Source organism: Borostomias antarcticus, assembly GCF_949987555.1.
Source record: "Borostomias antarcticus genome assembly, chromosome: 4".
In the NCBI taxonomy this organism is placed as follows: domain Eukaryota; kingdom Metazoa; phylum Chordata; class Actinopteri; order Stomiiformes; family Stomiidae; genus Borostomias; species Borostomias antarcticus.
In genome coordinates this window covers 2,279,506-2,294,872 of record NC_140237.1, presented here as the reverse complement: position 1 = coordinate 2,294,872, position 15,367 = coordinate 2,279,506, and the positions used below count along the sequence as shown (strand labels likewise).

Genomic DNA, 15,367 nt, shown 5'->3' with positions numbered 1-15,367 from the left:
ATTTTAATACACTTTGCTTTTAGATAAACAATTAGAGCCTTTTACTACAGTAATGCTTGGACATTAATATTCAACCGATTATTTGCGACTCTCCAGTGAAAGGGCGTGCAACAACTAACTTTTTCAAAGGTGTGGGAATGAGAAACAGGCCAGCTTCGGAAAAAGATCCACCGCCCAAGAGTGCATCCCCGTCGGGGGAGCTGGTAGTGGACAGTCCAAACATGGGAAGGAGAGACGACGACATGTCTCATGAAGATGAGATCTGCTGGTGGTAGTGGTGGATGTCGCCTCAATAAAGGAGACGTCGAAGGAGCTCAAAGATTTGGCGGAGAACAAGACTTGGAGAGGTGGAACAACAGATATCAGACATGGAGGACGTTAGCGCTCAGAGAGAGAGAGAGAGAGAGAGAGAGAGAGACATGGAGGACGTTAGCGCTCAGAGAGAGAGAGAGAGAGACATGGAGGACGTTAGCGCTCAGAGAGAGAGAGAGAGAGAGACATGGAGGACGTTAGCGCTCAGAGAGAGAGAGAGAGAGAGACATGGAGGACGTTAGCGCTCAGAGAGAGAGAGAGAGAGAGAGACATGGAGGACGTTAGCGCTCAGAGAGAGAGAGAGACATGGAGGACGTTAGCGCTCAGAGAGAGAGAGAGAGAGAGAGAGACATGGAGGACGTTAGCGCTCAGAGAGAGAGAGAGAGACATGGAGGACGTTAGCGCTCAGAGAGAGAGAGACATGGAGGACGTTAGCGCTCAGAGAGAGAGGGAGAGAGAGAGAGACATGGAGGACGTTAGCGCTCAGAGAGAGAGAGAGACATGGAGGACGTTAGCGCTCAGAGAGAGAGAGAGAGAGACATGGAGGACGTTAGCGCTCAGAGAGAGAGAGACATGGAGGACGTTAGCGCTCAGAGAGAGAGAGAGACATGGAGGACGTTAGCGCTCAGAGAGAGAGAGAGAGATACATGGAGGACGTTAGCGCTCAGAGAGAGAGAGAGAGAGACATGGAGGACGTTAGCGCTCAGAGAGAGAGAGAGAGAGAGAGACATGGAGGACGTTAGCGCTCAGAGAGAGAGAGAGAGAGACATGGAGGACGTTAGCGCTCAGAGAGAGAGAGAGAGAGAGACATGGAGGACGTTAGCGCTCAGAGAAAGAGAGAGAGAGAGAGAGAGAGACATGGAGGACGTTAGCGCTCAGAGAGAGAGAGAGAGAGACATGGAGGACGTTAGCGCTCAGAGAGAGAGAGAGACATGGAGGACGTTAGCGCTCAGAGAGAGAGAGAGAGAGAGACATGGAGGACATTAGCGCTCAGAGAGAGAGAGAGAGAGAGAGAGAGACATGGAGGACGTTAGCGCTCAGAGAAAGAGAGAGAGAGAGAGACATGGAGGACGTTAGCGCTCAGAGAGAGAGAGAGAGACATGGAGGACGTTAGCGCTCAGAGAGAGAGAGAGAGAGACATGGAGGACGTTAGCGCTCAGAGAGAGAGAGAGACATGGAGGACGTTAGCGCTCAGAGAGAGAGAGAGAGAGAGACATGGAGGACGTTAGCGCTCAGAGAGAGAGAGAGAGAGAGAGAGAGAGAGATGGAGGACGTTAGCGCTCAGAGAGAGAGAGAGAGAGAGACATGGAGGACGTTAGCGCTCAGAGAGAGAGAGAGAGACATGGAGGACGTTAGCGCTCAGAGAGAGAGAGAGAGAGACATGGAGGACGTTAGCGCTCAGAGAGAGAGAGAGAGAGAGAGAGACATGGAGGACGTTAGCGCTCAGAGAGAGAGAGAGAGAGAGAGAGACATGGAGGACGTTAGCGCTCAGAGAGAGAGAGAGAGAGAGAGAGAGACATGGAGGACGTTAGCGCTCAGAGAGAGAGAGAGAGAGAGAGAGAGACATGGAGGACGTTAGCGCTCAGAGAGAGAGAGAGAGAGACATGGAGGACGTTAGCGCTCAGAGAGAGAGAGAGAGACATGGAGGACGTTAGCGCTCAGAGAGAGAGAGAGAGAGAGAGAGAGACATGGAGGACGTTAGCGCTCAGAGAGAGAGAGAGAGAGACATGGAGGACGTTAGCGCTCAGAGAGAGAGAGAGACATGGAGGACGTTAGCGCTCAGAGAGAGAGAGAGACATGGAGGACGTTAGCGCTCAGAGAGAGAGAGAGAGAGACATGGAGGACGTTAGCGCTCAGAGAGAGAGAGAGAGAGAGACATGGAGGACGTTAGCGCTCAGAGAGAGAGAGAGAGAGAGACATGGAGGACGTTAGCGCTCAGAGAGAGAGAGAGAGAGAGAGAGACATGGAGGACGTTAGCGCTCAGAGAGAGAGGGAGAGAGAGAGAGACATGGAGGACGTTAGCGCTCAGAGAGAGAGAGAGAGAGAGAGACATGGAGGACGTTAGCGCTCAGAGAGAGAGAGAGAGAGAGACATGGAGGACGTTAGCGCTCAGAGAAAGAGAGAGAGAGAGAGAGAGAGACATGGAGGACGTTAGCGCTCAGAGAGAGAGAGAGACATGGAGGACGTTAGCGCTCAGAGAGAGAGAGAGAGAGAGACATGGAGGACGTTAGCGCTCAGAGAGAGAGAGAGAGAGAGAGAGAGAGAGAGACATGGAGGACGTTAGCGCTCAGAGAGAGAGAGAGAGACATGGAGGACGTTAGCGCTCAGAGAGAGAGAGAGAGAGACATGGAGGACGTTAGCGCTCAGAGAGAGAGAGAGAGAGAGAGAGACATGGAGGACGTTAGCGCTCAGAGAGAGAGAGAGAGAGAGAGAGACATGGAGGACGTTAGCGCTCAGAGAGAGAGAGAGAGAGAGAGAGAGACATGGAGGACGTTAGCGCTCAGAGAGAGAGAGAGAGAGAGAGAGAGACATGGAGGACGTTAGCGCTCAGAGAGAGAGAGAGAGAGACATGGAGGACGTTAGCGCTCAGAGAGAGAGAGAGAGACATGGAGGACGTTAGCGCTCAGAGAGAGAGAGAGAGAGAGAGAGAGACATGGAGGACGTTAGCGCTCAGAGAGAGAGAGAGAGAGACATGGAGGACGTTAGCGCTCAGAGAGAGAGAGAGACATGGAGGACGTTAGCGCTCAGAGAGAGAGAGAGACATGGAGGACGTTAGCGCTCAGAGAGAGAGAGAGAGAGACATGGAGGACGTTAGCGCTCAGAGAGAGAGAGAGAGAGAGACATGGAGGACGTTAGCGCTCAGAGAGAGAGAGAGAGAGAGACATGGAGGACGTTAGCGCTCAGAGAGAGAGAGAGAGAGAGAGAGACATGGAGGACGTTAGCGCTCAGAGAGAGAGGGAGAGAGAGAGAGACATGGAGGACGTTAGCGCTCAGAGAGAGAGAGAGAGAGAGAGACATGGAGGACGTTAGCGCTCAGAGAGAGAGAGAGAGAGAGACATGGAGGACGTTAGCGCTCAGAGAAAGAGAGAGAGAGAGAGAGAGAGACATGGAGGACGTTAGCGCTCAGAGAGAGAGAGACATGGAGGACGTTAGCGCTCAGAGAGAGAGAGAGAGAGAGAGACATGGAGGACGTTAGCGCTCAGAGAGAGAGAGAGACATGGAGGACGTTAGCGCTCAGAGAGAGAGAGAGAGAGACATGGAGGACGTTAGCGCTCAGAGAGAGAGAGAGAGACATGGAGGACGTTAGCGCTCAGAGAGAGAGAGAGAGAGAGACATGGAGGACGTTAGCGCTCAGAGAGAGAGAGAGAGAGACATGGAGGACGTTAGCGCTCAGAGAGAGAGAGAGAGAGAGACATGGAGGACGTTAGCGCTCAGAGAGAGAGAGAGACATGGAGGACGTTAGCGCTCAGAGAGAGAGAGAGAGAGAGAGAGACATGGAGGACGTTAGCGCTCAGAGAGAGAGAGAGAGACATGGAGGACGTTAGCGCTCAGAGAGAGAGAGACATGGAGGACGTTAGCGCTCAGAGAGAGAGAGAGAGAGACATGGAGGACGTTAGCGCTCAGAGAGAGAGAGACATGGAGGACGTTAGCGCTCAGAGAGAGAGAGAGAGAGACATGGAGGACGTTAGCGCTCAGAGAGAGAGAGAGAGAGAGAGAGAGAAATGGAGGACGTTAGCGCTCAGAGAGAGAGAGACATGGAGGACGTTAGCGCTCAGAGAGAGAGAGAGAGAGAGACATGGAGGACGTTAGCGCTCAGAGAGAGAGAGACATGGAGGACGTTAGCGCTCAGAGAGAGAGAGAGAGAGAGAGACATGGAGGACGTTAGCGCTCAGAGAGAGAGAGACATGGAGGACGTTAGCGCTCAGAGAGAGAGAGAGAGAGAGACATGGAGGACGTTAGCGCTCAGAGAGAGAGAGACATGGAGGACGTTAGCGCTCAGAGAGAGAGAGAGAGAGAGAGAGACATGGAGGACGTTAGCGCTCAGAGAGAGAGAGAGACATGGAGGACGTTAGCGCTCAGAGAGAGAGAGAGAGAGACATGGAGGACGTTAGCGCTCAGAGAGAGAGAGAGAGACATGGAGGACGTTAGCGCTCAGAGAGAGAGAGAGAGAGAGACATGGAGGACGTTAGCGCTCAGAGAGAGAGAGAGAGAGACATGGAGGACGTTAGCGCTCAGAGAGAGAGAGAGAGAGAGAGACATGGAGGACGTTAGCGCTCAGAGAGAGAGAGAGACATGGAGGACGTTAGCGCTCAGAGAGAGAGAGAGAGAGAGAGAGACATGGAGGACGTTAGCGCTCAGAGAGAGAGAGAGAGAGACATGGAGGACGTTAGCGCTCAGAGAGAGAGAGAGAGAGAGACATGGAGGACGTTAGCGCTCAGAGAAAGAGAGAGAGAGAGAGAGAGAGACATGGAGGACGTTAGCGCTCAGAGAGAGAGAGAGAGAGACATGGAGGACGTTAGCGCTCAGAGAGAGAGAGAGACATGGAGGACGTTAGCGCTCAGAGAGAGAGAGAGAGAGAGACATGGAGGACATTAGCGCTCAGAGAGAGAGAGAGAGAGAGAGAGACATGGAGGACGTTAGCGCTCAGAGAAAGAGAGAGAGAGAGAGAGAGAGAGACATGGAGGACGTTAGCGCTCAGAGAGAGAGAGAGAGAGACATGGAGGACGTTAGCGCTCAGAGAGAGAGAGAGACATGGAGGACGTTAGCGCTCAGAGAGAGAGAGAGAGAGAGACATGGAGGACGTTAGCGCTCAGAGAGAGAGAAAGAGAGAGACATGGAGGACGTTAGCGCTCAGAGAGAGAGAGAGAGAGAGCGAGAGAGAGAGACATGGAGGACGTTAGCGCTCAGAGAGAGAGAGAGAGAGAGACATGGAGGACGTTAGCGCTCAGAGAGAGAGAGAGAGACATGGAGGACGTTAGCGCTCAGAGAGAGAGAGAGAGACATGGAGGACGTTAGCGCTCAGAGAGAGAGAGAGAGAGAGAGAGACATGGAGGACGTTAGCGCTCAGAGAGAGAGAGAGAGAGACATGGAGGACGTTAGCGCTCAGAGAGAGAGAGACATGGAGGACGTTAGCGCTCAGAGAGAGAGAGAGAGAGAGAGACATGGAGGACGTTAGCGCTCAGAGAGAGAGAGAGAGAGAGACATGGAGGACGTTAGCGCTCAGAGAGAGAGAGAGAGAGAGAGAGACATGGAGGACGTTAGCGCTCAGAGAGAGAGAGACATGGAGGACGTTAGCGCTCAGAGAGAGAGAGAGAGAGACATGGAGGACGTTAGCGCTCAGAGAGAGAGAGAGAGAGACATGGAGGACGTTAGCGCTCAGAGAGAGAGAGAGACATGGAGGACGTTAGCGCTCAGAGAGAGAGAGAGAGAGAGACATGGAGGACGTTAGCGCTCAGAGAGAGAGAGAGAGAGACATGGAGGACGTTAGCGCTCAGAGAGAGAGAGAGAGACATGGAGGACGTTAGCGCTCAGAGAGAGAGAGAGAGAGAGACATGGAGGACGTTAGCGCTCAGAGAGAGAGAGAGACATGGAGGACGTTAGCGCTCAGAGAGAGAGAGAGACATGGAGGACGTTAGCGCTCAGAGAGAGAGAGAGAGAGACATGGAGGACGTTAGCGCTCAGAGAGAGAGAGAGAGAGAAATGGAGGACGTTAGCGCTCAGAGAGAGAGAGAGAGAGAGAGAGAGACATGGAGGACGTTAGCGCTCAGAGAGAGAGAGAGACATGGAGGACGTTAGCGCTCAGAGAGAGAGAGAGAGAGAGAGAGACATGGAGGACGTTAGCGCTCAGAGAGAGAGAGAGAGAGAGAGAGAGACATGGAGGACGTTAGCGCTCAGAGAGAGAGAGAGCGAGAGTCATGGAGGACGTTAGCGCTCAGAGAGAGAGAGAGAGAGAGAGACATGGAGGACGTTAGCGCTCAGAGAGAGAGAGAGACATGGAGGACGTTAGCGCTCAGAGAGAGAGAGAGAGACATGGAGGACGTTAGCGCTCAGAGAGAGAGAGAGAGACATGGAGGACGTTAGCGCTCAGAGAGAGAGAGAGAAAGACATGGAGGACGTTAGCGCTCAGAGAGAGAGAGAGAGAGAGACATGGAGGACGTTAGCGCTCAGAGAGAGAGAGAGAGAGAGAGAGACATGGAGGACGTTAGCGCTCAGAGAGAGAGAGAGAGACATGGAGGATGTTAGCGCTCAGAGAGAGAGAGAGAGAGAGAGAGAGAGACATGGAGGACGTTAGCGCTCAGAGAGAGAGAGAGAGAGAGAGAGAGACATGGAGGACGTTAGCGCTCAGAGAGAGAGAGAGAGAGACATGGAGGACGTTAGCGCTCAGAGAGAGAGAGAGAGAGAGAGACATGGAGGACGTTAGCGCTCAGAGAGAGAGAGAGACATGGAGGACGTTAGCGCTCAGAGAGAGAGAGAGACATGGAGGACGTTAGCGCTCAGAGAGAGAGAGAGAGAGACATGGAGGACGTTAGCGCTCAGAGAGAGAGAGAGAGAGAGACATGGAGGACGTTAGCGCTCAGAGAGAGAGAGAGAGAGACATGGAGGACGTTAGCGCTCAGAGAGAGAGAGAGAGACATGGAGGACGTTAGCGCTCAGAGAGAGAGAGAGAGAGAGACATGGAGGACGTTAGCGCTCAGAGAGAGAGAGAGACATGGAGGACGTTAGCGCTCAGAGAGAGAGAGAGAGAGAGACATGGAGGACGTTAGCGCTCAGAGAGAGAGAGAGAGAGACATGGAGGACGTTAGCGCTCAGAGAGAGAGAGAGAGAGAGACATGGAGGACGTTAGCGCTCAGAGAGAGAGAGAGAGAGAGACATGGAGGACGTTAGCGCTCAGAGAGAGACAGAGAGACATGGAGGACGTTAGCGCTCAGAGAGAGAGAGAGAGAGAGACATGGAGGACGTTAGCGCTCAGAGAGAGAGAGAGAGAGAGACATGGAGGACGTTAGCGCTCAGAGAGAGAGAGAGAGACATGGAGGACGTTAGCGCTCAGAGAGAGAGAGAGAGAGAGAGACATGGAGGACGTTAGCGCTCAGAGAGAGAGAGAGAGAGAGACATGGAGGACGTTAGCGCTCAGAGAGAGAGAGAGACATGGAGGACGTTAGCGCTCAGAGAGAGAGAGAGAGAGAGAGAGACATGGAGGACGTTAGCGCTCAGAGAGAGAGAGAGAGAGAGAGAGAGAGACATGGAGGACGTTAGCGCTCAGAGAGAGAGAGAGAGAGAGTCATGGAGGACGTTAGCGCTCAGAGAGAGAGAGAGAGAGAGACATGGAGGACGTTAGCGCTCAGAGAGAGAGAGACATGGAGGACATTAGCGCTCAGAGAGAGAGAGAGAGACATGGAGGACGTTAGCGCTCAGAGAGAGAAAGAGACATGGAGGACGTTAGCGCTCAGAGAGAGAGAGAGAGAGACATGGAGGACGTTAGCGCTCAGAGAGAGAGAGAGAGAGAGAGAGAGATACATGGAGGACGTTAGCGCTCAGAGAGAGAGAGAGAGACATGGAGGACGTTAGCGCTCAGAGAGAGAGAGAGAGAGAGAGAGAGAGACATGGAGGACGTTAGCGCTCAGAGAGAGAGAGAGAGAGACATGGAGGACGTTAGCGCTCAGAGATAGAGAGAGAGAGACATGGAGGACGTTAGCGCTCAGAGAGAGAGAGAGAGAGAGAGAGAGAGACATGGAGGACGTTAGCGCTCAGAGAGAGAGAGAGAGACATGGAGGACGTTAGCGCTCAGAGAGAGAGAGAGAGAGACATGGAGGACGTTAGCGCTCAGAGAGAGAGAGAGAGAGAGAGACATGGAGGACGTTAGCGCTCAGAGAGAGAGAGAGAGTGAGACATGGAGGACGTTAGCGCTCAGAGAGAGAGAGAGAGACATGGAGGACGTTAGCGCTCAGAGAGAGAGAGAGAGAGAGAGAGAAGTGGAGAAAAAGGCACGACCTAGACAGCCAAGACAAGCCCAAAAGGACCCTGCGATGCAAACTATACAGTTAGCATCGTGTACTTTTGAACTCACATTAGAACCGACGTCATCGACGCATAAATTTCGCGTTTACTAATTTGCATAATCGATGACGTCGACAACGTCGCCCAATCGTCCCAGCCCTACCGACGAAGAAGGCTGCACACTAGAAGAGCTCCGAACACCCATCAATTCAGAATCAATATTTTAATACACTTTGCTTTTAGATAAACAATTAGAGCCTTTTACTACAGTAATGCTTTGACATTAATATTCAACCGATTATTTGCGACTCTCCAGTGAAAGGGCGTGCAACAGCTAACTTTTTCAAAGGCGTGGGAATGAGAAACAGGCCAGCTTCGGAAGAAGATCCACCGCCCAAGAGTGCATCCCCGTCGGGGGAGCTGGTAGTGGACAGTCCAAACATGGGAAGGAGAGACGACGACATGTCTCATGAAGATGAGATCTGCTGGTGGTAGTGGTGGATGTCGCCTCAATAAAGGAGACGTCGAAGGAGCTCAAAGATTTGGCGGAGAACAAGACTTGGAGAGGTGGAACAACAGATATCAGACATGGAGGACGTTAGCGCTCAGAGAGAGAGAGAGAGAGACATGGAGGACGTTAGCGCTCAGAGAGAGAGAGAGAGAGAGAGACATGGAGGACGTTAGCGCTCAGAGAGAGAGAGAGACATGGAGGACGTTAGCGCTCAGAGAGAGAGAGAGACATGGAGGACGTTAGCGCTCAGAGAGAGAGAGAGAGACATGGAGGACGTTAGCGCTCAGAGAGAGAGAGAGAGAGAGAGAGACATGGAGGACGTTAGCGCTCAGAGAGAGAGAGAGAGAGACATGGAGGACGTTAGCGCTCAGAGAGAGAGAGAGAGAGAGACATGGAGGACGTTAGCGCTCAGAGAGAGAGAGAGAGAGAGAGACATGGAGGACGTTAGCGCTCAGAGAGAGAGAGAGAGAGAGACATGGAGGACGTTAGCGCTCAGAGAGAGAGAGAGAGAGAGAGAGAGACATGGAGGACGTTAGCGCTCAGAGAGAGAGAGAGACATGGAGGACGTTAGCGCTCAGAGAGAGAGAGAGAGAGACATGGAGGACGTTAGCGCTCAGAGAGAGAGAGACATGGAGGACGTTAGCGCTCAGAGAGAGAGAGAGACATGGAGGACGTTAGCGCTCAGAGAGAGAGAGAGAGAGACATGGAGGACGTTAGCGCTCAGAGAGAGAGAGAGAGAGAGAGACATGGAGGACGTTAGCGCTCAGAGAGAGAGAGAGAGAGAGAGAGAGACATGGAGGACGTTAGCGCTCAGAGAGAGAGAGAGAGAGAGAGAGAGAGACATGGAGGACGTTAGCGCTCAGAGAGAGAGAGAGACATGGAGGACGTTAGCGCTCAGAGAGAGAGAGAGAGAGAGAGACATGGAGGACGTTAGCGCTCAGAGAGAGAGAGAGAGAGAGGGACATGGAGGACGTTAGCGCTCAGAGATAGAGAGAGACATGGAGGACGTTAGCGCTCAGAGAGAGAGAGAGAGAGCGAGAGAGACATGGAGGACGTTAGCGCTCAGAGAGAGAGAGAGACATGGAGGACGTTAGCGCTCAGAGAGACAGAGAGAGAGAGAGACATGGAGGACGTTAGCGCTCAGAGAGAGAGAGAGAGAGAGACATGGAGGACGTTAGCGCTCAGAGAGAGAGAGAGAGAGACATGGAGGACGTTAGCGCTCAGAGAGAGAGAGAGAGAGACATGGAGGACGTTAGCGCTCAGAGAGAGAGAGAGAGAGAGACATGGAGGACGTTAGCGCTCAGAGAGAGAGAGAGAGAGAGAGACATGGAGGACGTTAGTGCTCAGAGAGAGAGAGACATGGAGGACGTTAGCGCTCAGAGAGAGACAGAGAGACATGGAGGACGTTAGCGCTCAGAGAGAGAGAGAGAGAGAGACATGGAGGACGTTAGCGCTCAGAGAGAGAGAGAGACATGGAGGACGTTAGCGCTCAGAGAGAGAGAGAGAGAGAGAGACATGGAGGACGTTAGCGCTCAGAGAGAGAGAGACATGGAGGACGTTAGCGCTCAGAGAGAGAGGGAGAGAGAGAGAGACATGGAGGACGTTAGCGCTCAGAGAGAGAGAGAGACATGGAGGACGTTAGCGCTCAGAGAGAGAGAGAGAGAGAGAGAGAGAGACATGGAGGACGTTAGCGCTCAGAGAGAGAGAGAGAGACATGGAGGACGTTAGCGCTCAGAGAGAGAGAGAGAGAGACATGGAGGACGTTAGCGCTCAGAGAGAGAGAGAGACATGGAGGACGTTAGCGCTCAGAGAGAGAGAGACAGAGAGACATGGAGGACGTTAGCGCTCAGAGAGAGAGAGAGAGACATGGAGGACGTTAGCGCTCAGAGAGAGAGAGAGAGAGAGACATGGAGGACGTTAGCGCTCAGAGAGAGAGAGAGAGAGAGACATGGAGGACGTTAGCCCTCAGAGAGAGAGAGAGAGAGAGACATGGAGGACATTAGCGCTCAGAGAGAGAGAGAGACATGGAGGACGTTAGCGCTCAGAGAGAGAGAGAGAGAGAGACATGGAGGACGTTAGCGCTCAGAGAGAGAGAGAGACATGGAGGACGTTAGCGCTCAGAGAGAGAGAGAGACATGGAGGACGTTAGCGCTCAGAGAGAGAGAGAGAGAGAGAGACATGGAGGACGTTAGCGCTCAGAGAGAGAGAGAGAGAGAGAGAGAGAGAGAGACATGGAGGACGTTAGCGCTCAGAGAGAGAAAGAGAGAGACATGGAGGACGTTAGCGCTCAGAGAGAGAGAGAGAGAGAGAGAGACATGGAGGACGTTAGCGCTCAGAGAGAGAGAGAGAGAGAGAGAGAGACATGGAGGACGTTAGCGCTCAGAGAGAGAGAGAGAGAGAGAGACATGGAGGACGTTAGCGCTCAGAGAGAGAGAGAGAGAGACATGGAGGACGTTAGCGCTCAGAGAGAGAGAGAGAGAGAGAGACATGGAGGACGTTAGCGCTCAGAGAGAGAGAGAGACATGGAGGACGTTAGCGCTCAGAGAGAGAGAGAGACATGGAGGACGTTAGCGCTCAGAGAGAGAGAGAGAGACATGGAGGACGTTAGCGCTCAGAGAGAGAGAGAGAGAGAGAGACATGGAGGACGTTAGCGCTCAGAGAGAGAGAGAGAGAGACATGGAGGACGTTAGCGCTCAGAGAGAGAGAGAGAGAGAGAGACATGGAGGACGTTAGCGCTCAGAGAGAGAGAGAGACATGGAGGACGTTAGCGCTCAGAGAGAGAGAGAGACATGGAGGACGTTAGCGCTCAGAGAGAGAGAGAGAGACATGGAGGACGTTAGCGCTCAGAGAGAGAGAGAGAGAGAGAGAGACATGGAGGACGTTAGCGCTCAGAGAGAGAGAGAGAGAGACATGGAGGACGTTAGCGCTCAGAGAGAGAGAGAGAGAGAGACATGGAGGACGTTAGCGCTCAGAGAGAGAGAGAGAGAGAGAGACATGGAGGACGTTAGCGCTCAGAGAGAGAGAGAGAGAGAGACATGGAGGACGTTAGCGCTCAGAGAGAGAGAGAGAGAGAGAGAGAGACATGGAGGACGTTAGCGCTCAGAGAGAGAGAGACATGGAGGACGTTAGCGTTCAGAGAGAGAGGGAGAGAGAGAGAGACATGGAGGACGTTAGCGCTCAGAGAGAGAGAGAGACATGGAGGACGTTAGCGCTCAGAGAGAGAGAGAGAGAGACATGGAGGACGTTAGCGCTCAGAGAGAGAGAGACATGGAGGACGTTAGCGCTCAGAGAGAGAGAGAGACATGGAGGACGTTAGCGCTCAGAGAGAGAGAGAGAGAGACATGGAGGACGTTAGCGCTCAGAGAGAGAGAGAGAGAGAGAGACATGGAGGACGTTAGCGCTCAGAGAGAGAGAGAGAGAGAGAGAGACATGGAGGACGTTAGCGCTCAGAGAGAGAGAGAGAGAGAGAGAGAGACATGGAGGACGTTAGCGCTCAGAGAGAGAGAGAGACATGGAGGACGTTAGCGCTCAGAGAGAGAGAGAGAGAGAGAGACATGGAGGACGTTAGCGCTCAGAGAGAGAGAGAGAGAGAGGGACATGGAGGACGTTAGCGCTCAGAGATAGAGAGAGACATGGAGGACGTTAGCGCTCAGAGAGAGAGAGAGAGAGCGAGAGAGACATGGAGGACGTTAGCGCTCAGAGAGAGAGAGAGACATGGAGGACGTTAGCGCTCAGAGAGACAGAGAGAGAGAGAGACATGGAGGACGTTAGCGCTCAGAGAGAGAGAGAGAGAGAGACATGGAGGACGTTAGCGCTCAGAGAGAGAGAGAGAGAGACATGGAGGACGTTAGCGCTCAGAGAGAGAGAGAGAGAGACATGGAGGACGTTAGCGCTCAGAGAGAGAGAGAGAGAGAGACATGGAGGACGTTAGCGCTCAGAGAGAGAGAGAGAGAGAGACATGGAGGACGTTAGTGCTCAGAGAGAGAGAGACATGGAGGACGTTAGCGCTCAGAGAGAGACAGAGAGACATGGAGGACGTTAGCGCTCAGAGAGAGAGAGAGAGAGAGACATGGAGGACGTTAGCGCTCAGAGAGAGAGAGAGAGAGAGACATGGAGGACGTTAGCGCTCAGAGAGAGAGAGAGAGAGAGACATGGAGGACGTTAGCGCTCAGAGAGAGAGAGAGAGAGAGACATGGAGGACGTTAGCGCTCAGAGAGAGAGAGACATGGAGGACGTTAGCGCTCAGAGAGAGAGGGAGAGAGAGAGAGACATGGAGGACGTTAGCGCTCAGAGAGAGAGAGAGACATGGAGGACGTTAGCGCTCAGAGAGAGAGAGAGAGAGAGAGAGAGAGACATGGAGGACGTTAGCGCTCAGAGAGAGAGAGAGAGACATGGAGGACGTTAGCGCTCAGAGAGAGAGAGAGAGAGACATGGAGGACGTTAGCGCTCAGAGAGAGAGAGAGACATGGAGGACGTTAGCGCTCAGAGAGAGAGAGACAGAGAGACATGGAGGACGTTAGCGCTCAGAGAGAGAGAGAGAGAGACATGGAGGACGTTAGCGCTCAGAGAGAGAGAGAGAGAGAGAGACATGGAGGACGTTAGCGCTCAGAGAGAGAGAGAGAGAGAGACATGGAGGACGTTAGCCCTCAGAGAGAGAGAGAGAGAGAGACATGGAGGACATTAGCGCTCAGAGAGAGAGAGAGACATGGAGGACGTTAGCGCTCAGAGAGAGAGAGAGAGAGACATGGAGGACGTTAGCGCTCAGAGAGAGAGAGAGAGAGAGAGAGACATGGAGGACGTTAGCGCTCAGAGAGAGAGAGAGAGAGACATGGAGGACGTTAGCGCTCAGAGAGAGAGAGAGAGAGAGAGACATGGAGGACGTTAGCGCTCAGAGAGAGAGAGAGAGAGAGACATGGAGGACGTTAGCGCTCAGAGAGAGAGAGAGAGAGAGAGAGAGAGAGAGACATGGAGGACGTTAGCGCTCAGAGAGAGAGAGAGAGAGAGAGAGACATGGAGGACGTTAGCGCTCAGAGAGAGAGAGAGACATGGAGGACGTTAGCGCTCAGAGAGAGAGAGAGACATGGAGGACGTTAGCGCTCAGAGAGAGAGAGAGAGAGAGAGAGACATGGAGGACGTTAGCGCTCAGAGAGAGAGAGAGAGAGAGAGAGAGAGAGACATGGAGGACGTTAGCGCTCAGAGAGAGAAAGAGAGAGACATGGAGGACGTTAGCGCTCAGAGAGAGAGAGAGAGAGAGAGAGACATGGAGGACGTTAGCGCTCAGAGAGAGAGAGAGAGAGAGAGAGAGACATGGAGGACGTTAGCGCTCAGAGAGAGAGAGAGAGACATGGAGGACATTAGCGCTCAGAGAGAGAGAGACATGGAGGACGTTAGCGCTCAGAGAGAGAGAGAGACATGGAGGACGTTAGCGCTCAGAGAGAGAGAGAGACATGGAGGACGTTAGCGCTCAGAGAGAGAGAGAGAGAGACATGGAGGACGTTAGCGCTCAGAGAGAGAGAGAGAGACATGGAGGACGTTAGCGCTCAGAGAGAGAGAGAGAGAGAGACATGGAGGACGTTAGCGCTCAGAGAGAGAGAGAGAGAGAGAGACATGGAGGACGTTAGCGCTCAGGGAGAGAGAGAGAGAGAGAGACATGGAGGACGTTAGCGCTCAGAGAGAGAGAGAGACATGGAGGACGTTAGCGCTCAGAGAGAGAGAGAGAGAGAGAGAGAGAGAGAGAGGACGTTAGCGCTCAGAGAGAGAGAGAGACATGGAGGACGTTAGCGCTCAGAGAGAGAGAGAGAGACATGGAGGACGTTAGCGCTCAGAGAGAGAGAGAGAGAGAGAGAGACATGGAGGACGTTAGCGCTCAGAGAGAGAGAGAGAGACATGGAGGACGTTAGCGCTCAGAGAGAGAGAGAGAGACATGGAGGACGTTAGCGCTCAGAGAGAGAGAGAGAGAGAGACATGGAGGACGTTAGCGCTCAGAGAGAGAGAGAGAGACATGGAGGACGTTAGCGCTCAGAGAGAGAGAGAGAGAGAGAGAGAGACATGGAGGACGTTAGCGCTCAGAGAGAGAGAGAGAGAGAGAGAGAGACATGGAGGACGTTAGCGCTCAGAGAGAGAGAGAGAGACATGGAACAGGCTGGTCCCTCCCGCTACACCTCACAGGCTGGTCCTCCCCGCTACGCCTCACAGGCTGGTCCTCCCCGCTACACCTCACAGGCTGGTCCACCCCCCTATGCCTCACATGCTGGTCCACCCCCCTACGCCTCACATGCTGGTCCACCCCCCTACGCCTCACATGCTGGTCCACCCCCCTACGCCTCACAGGCTGGTCCACCCCCCTACGCCTCACAGGCTGGTCCCCCCCCCCCCCCCCCCTACGCCTCACAGGCTGGTCCCCCCCGCTACGCCTCACATGAGAGGACTAAAGGTTCATGCACACACCATAATGTGTGTACATGTGTGTGTGCCCGTGTGTCTGTGTTATTTCAGTCTATTATACATATGCACACACACACACACACACACACACACACACACACACAC

General features: G+C 53.3%; 1 protein-coding gene across 1 annotated transcript in view; it reads left to right on the top strand.

The window, feature by feature from the left end:
* The window catches only part of LOC311308557 (CD82 antigen-like), a 62,414-nt gene that overhangs the window by 40,038 nt on the left and 7,009 nt on the right, over nt 1-15,367 (top strand). The gene's annotated exons all lie outside the window — the stretch shown is intronic.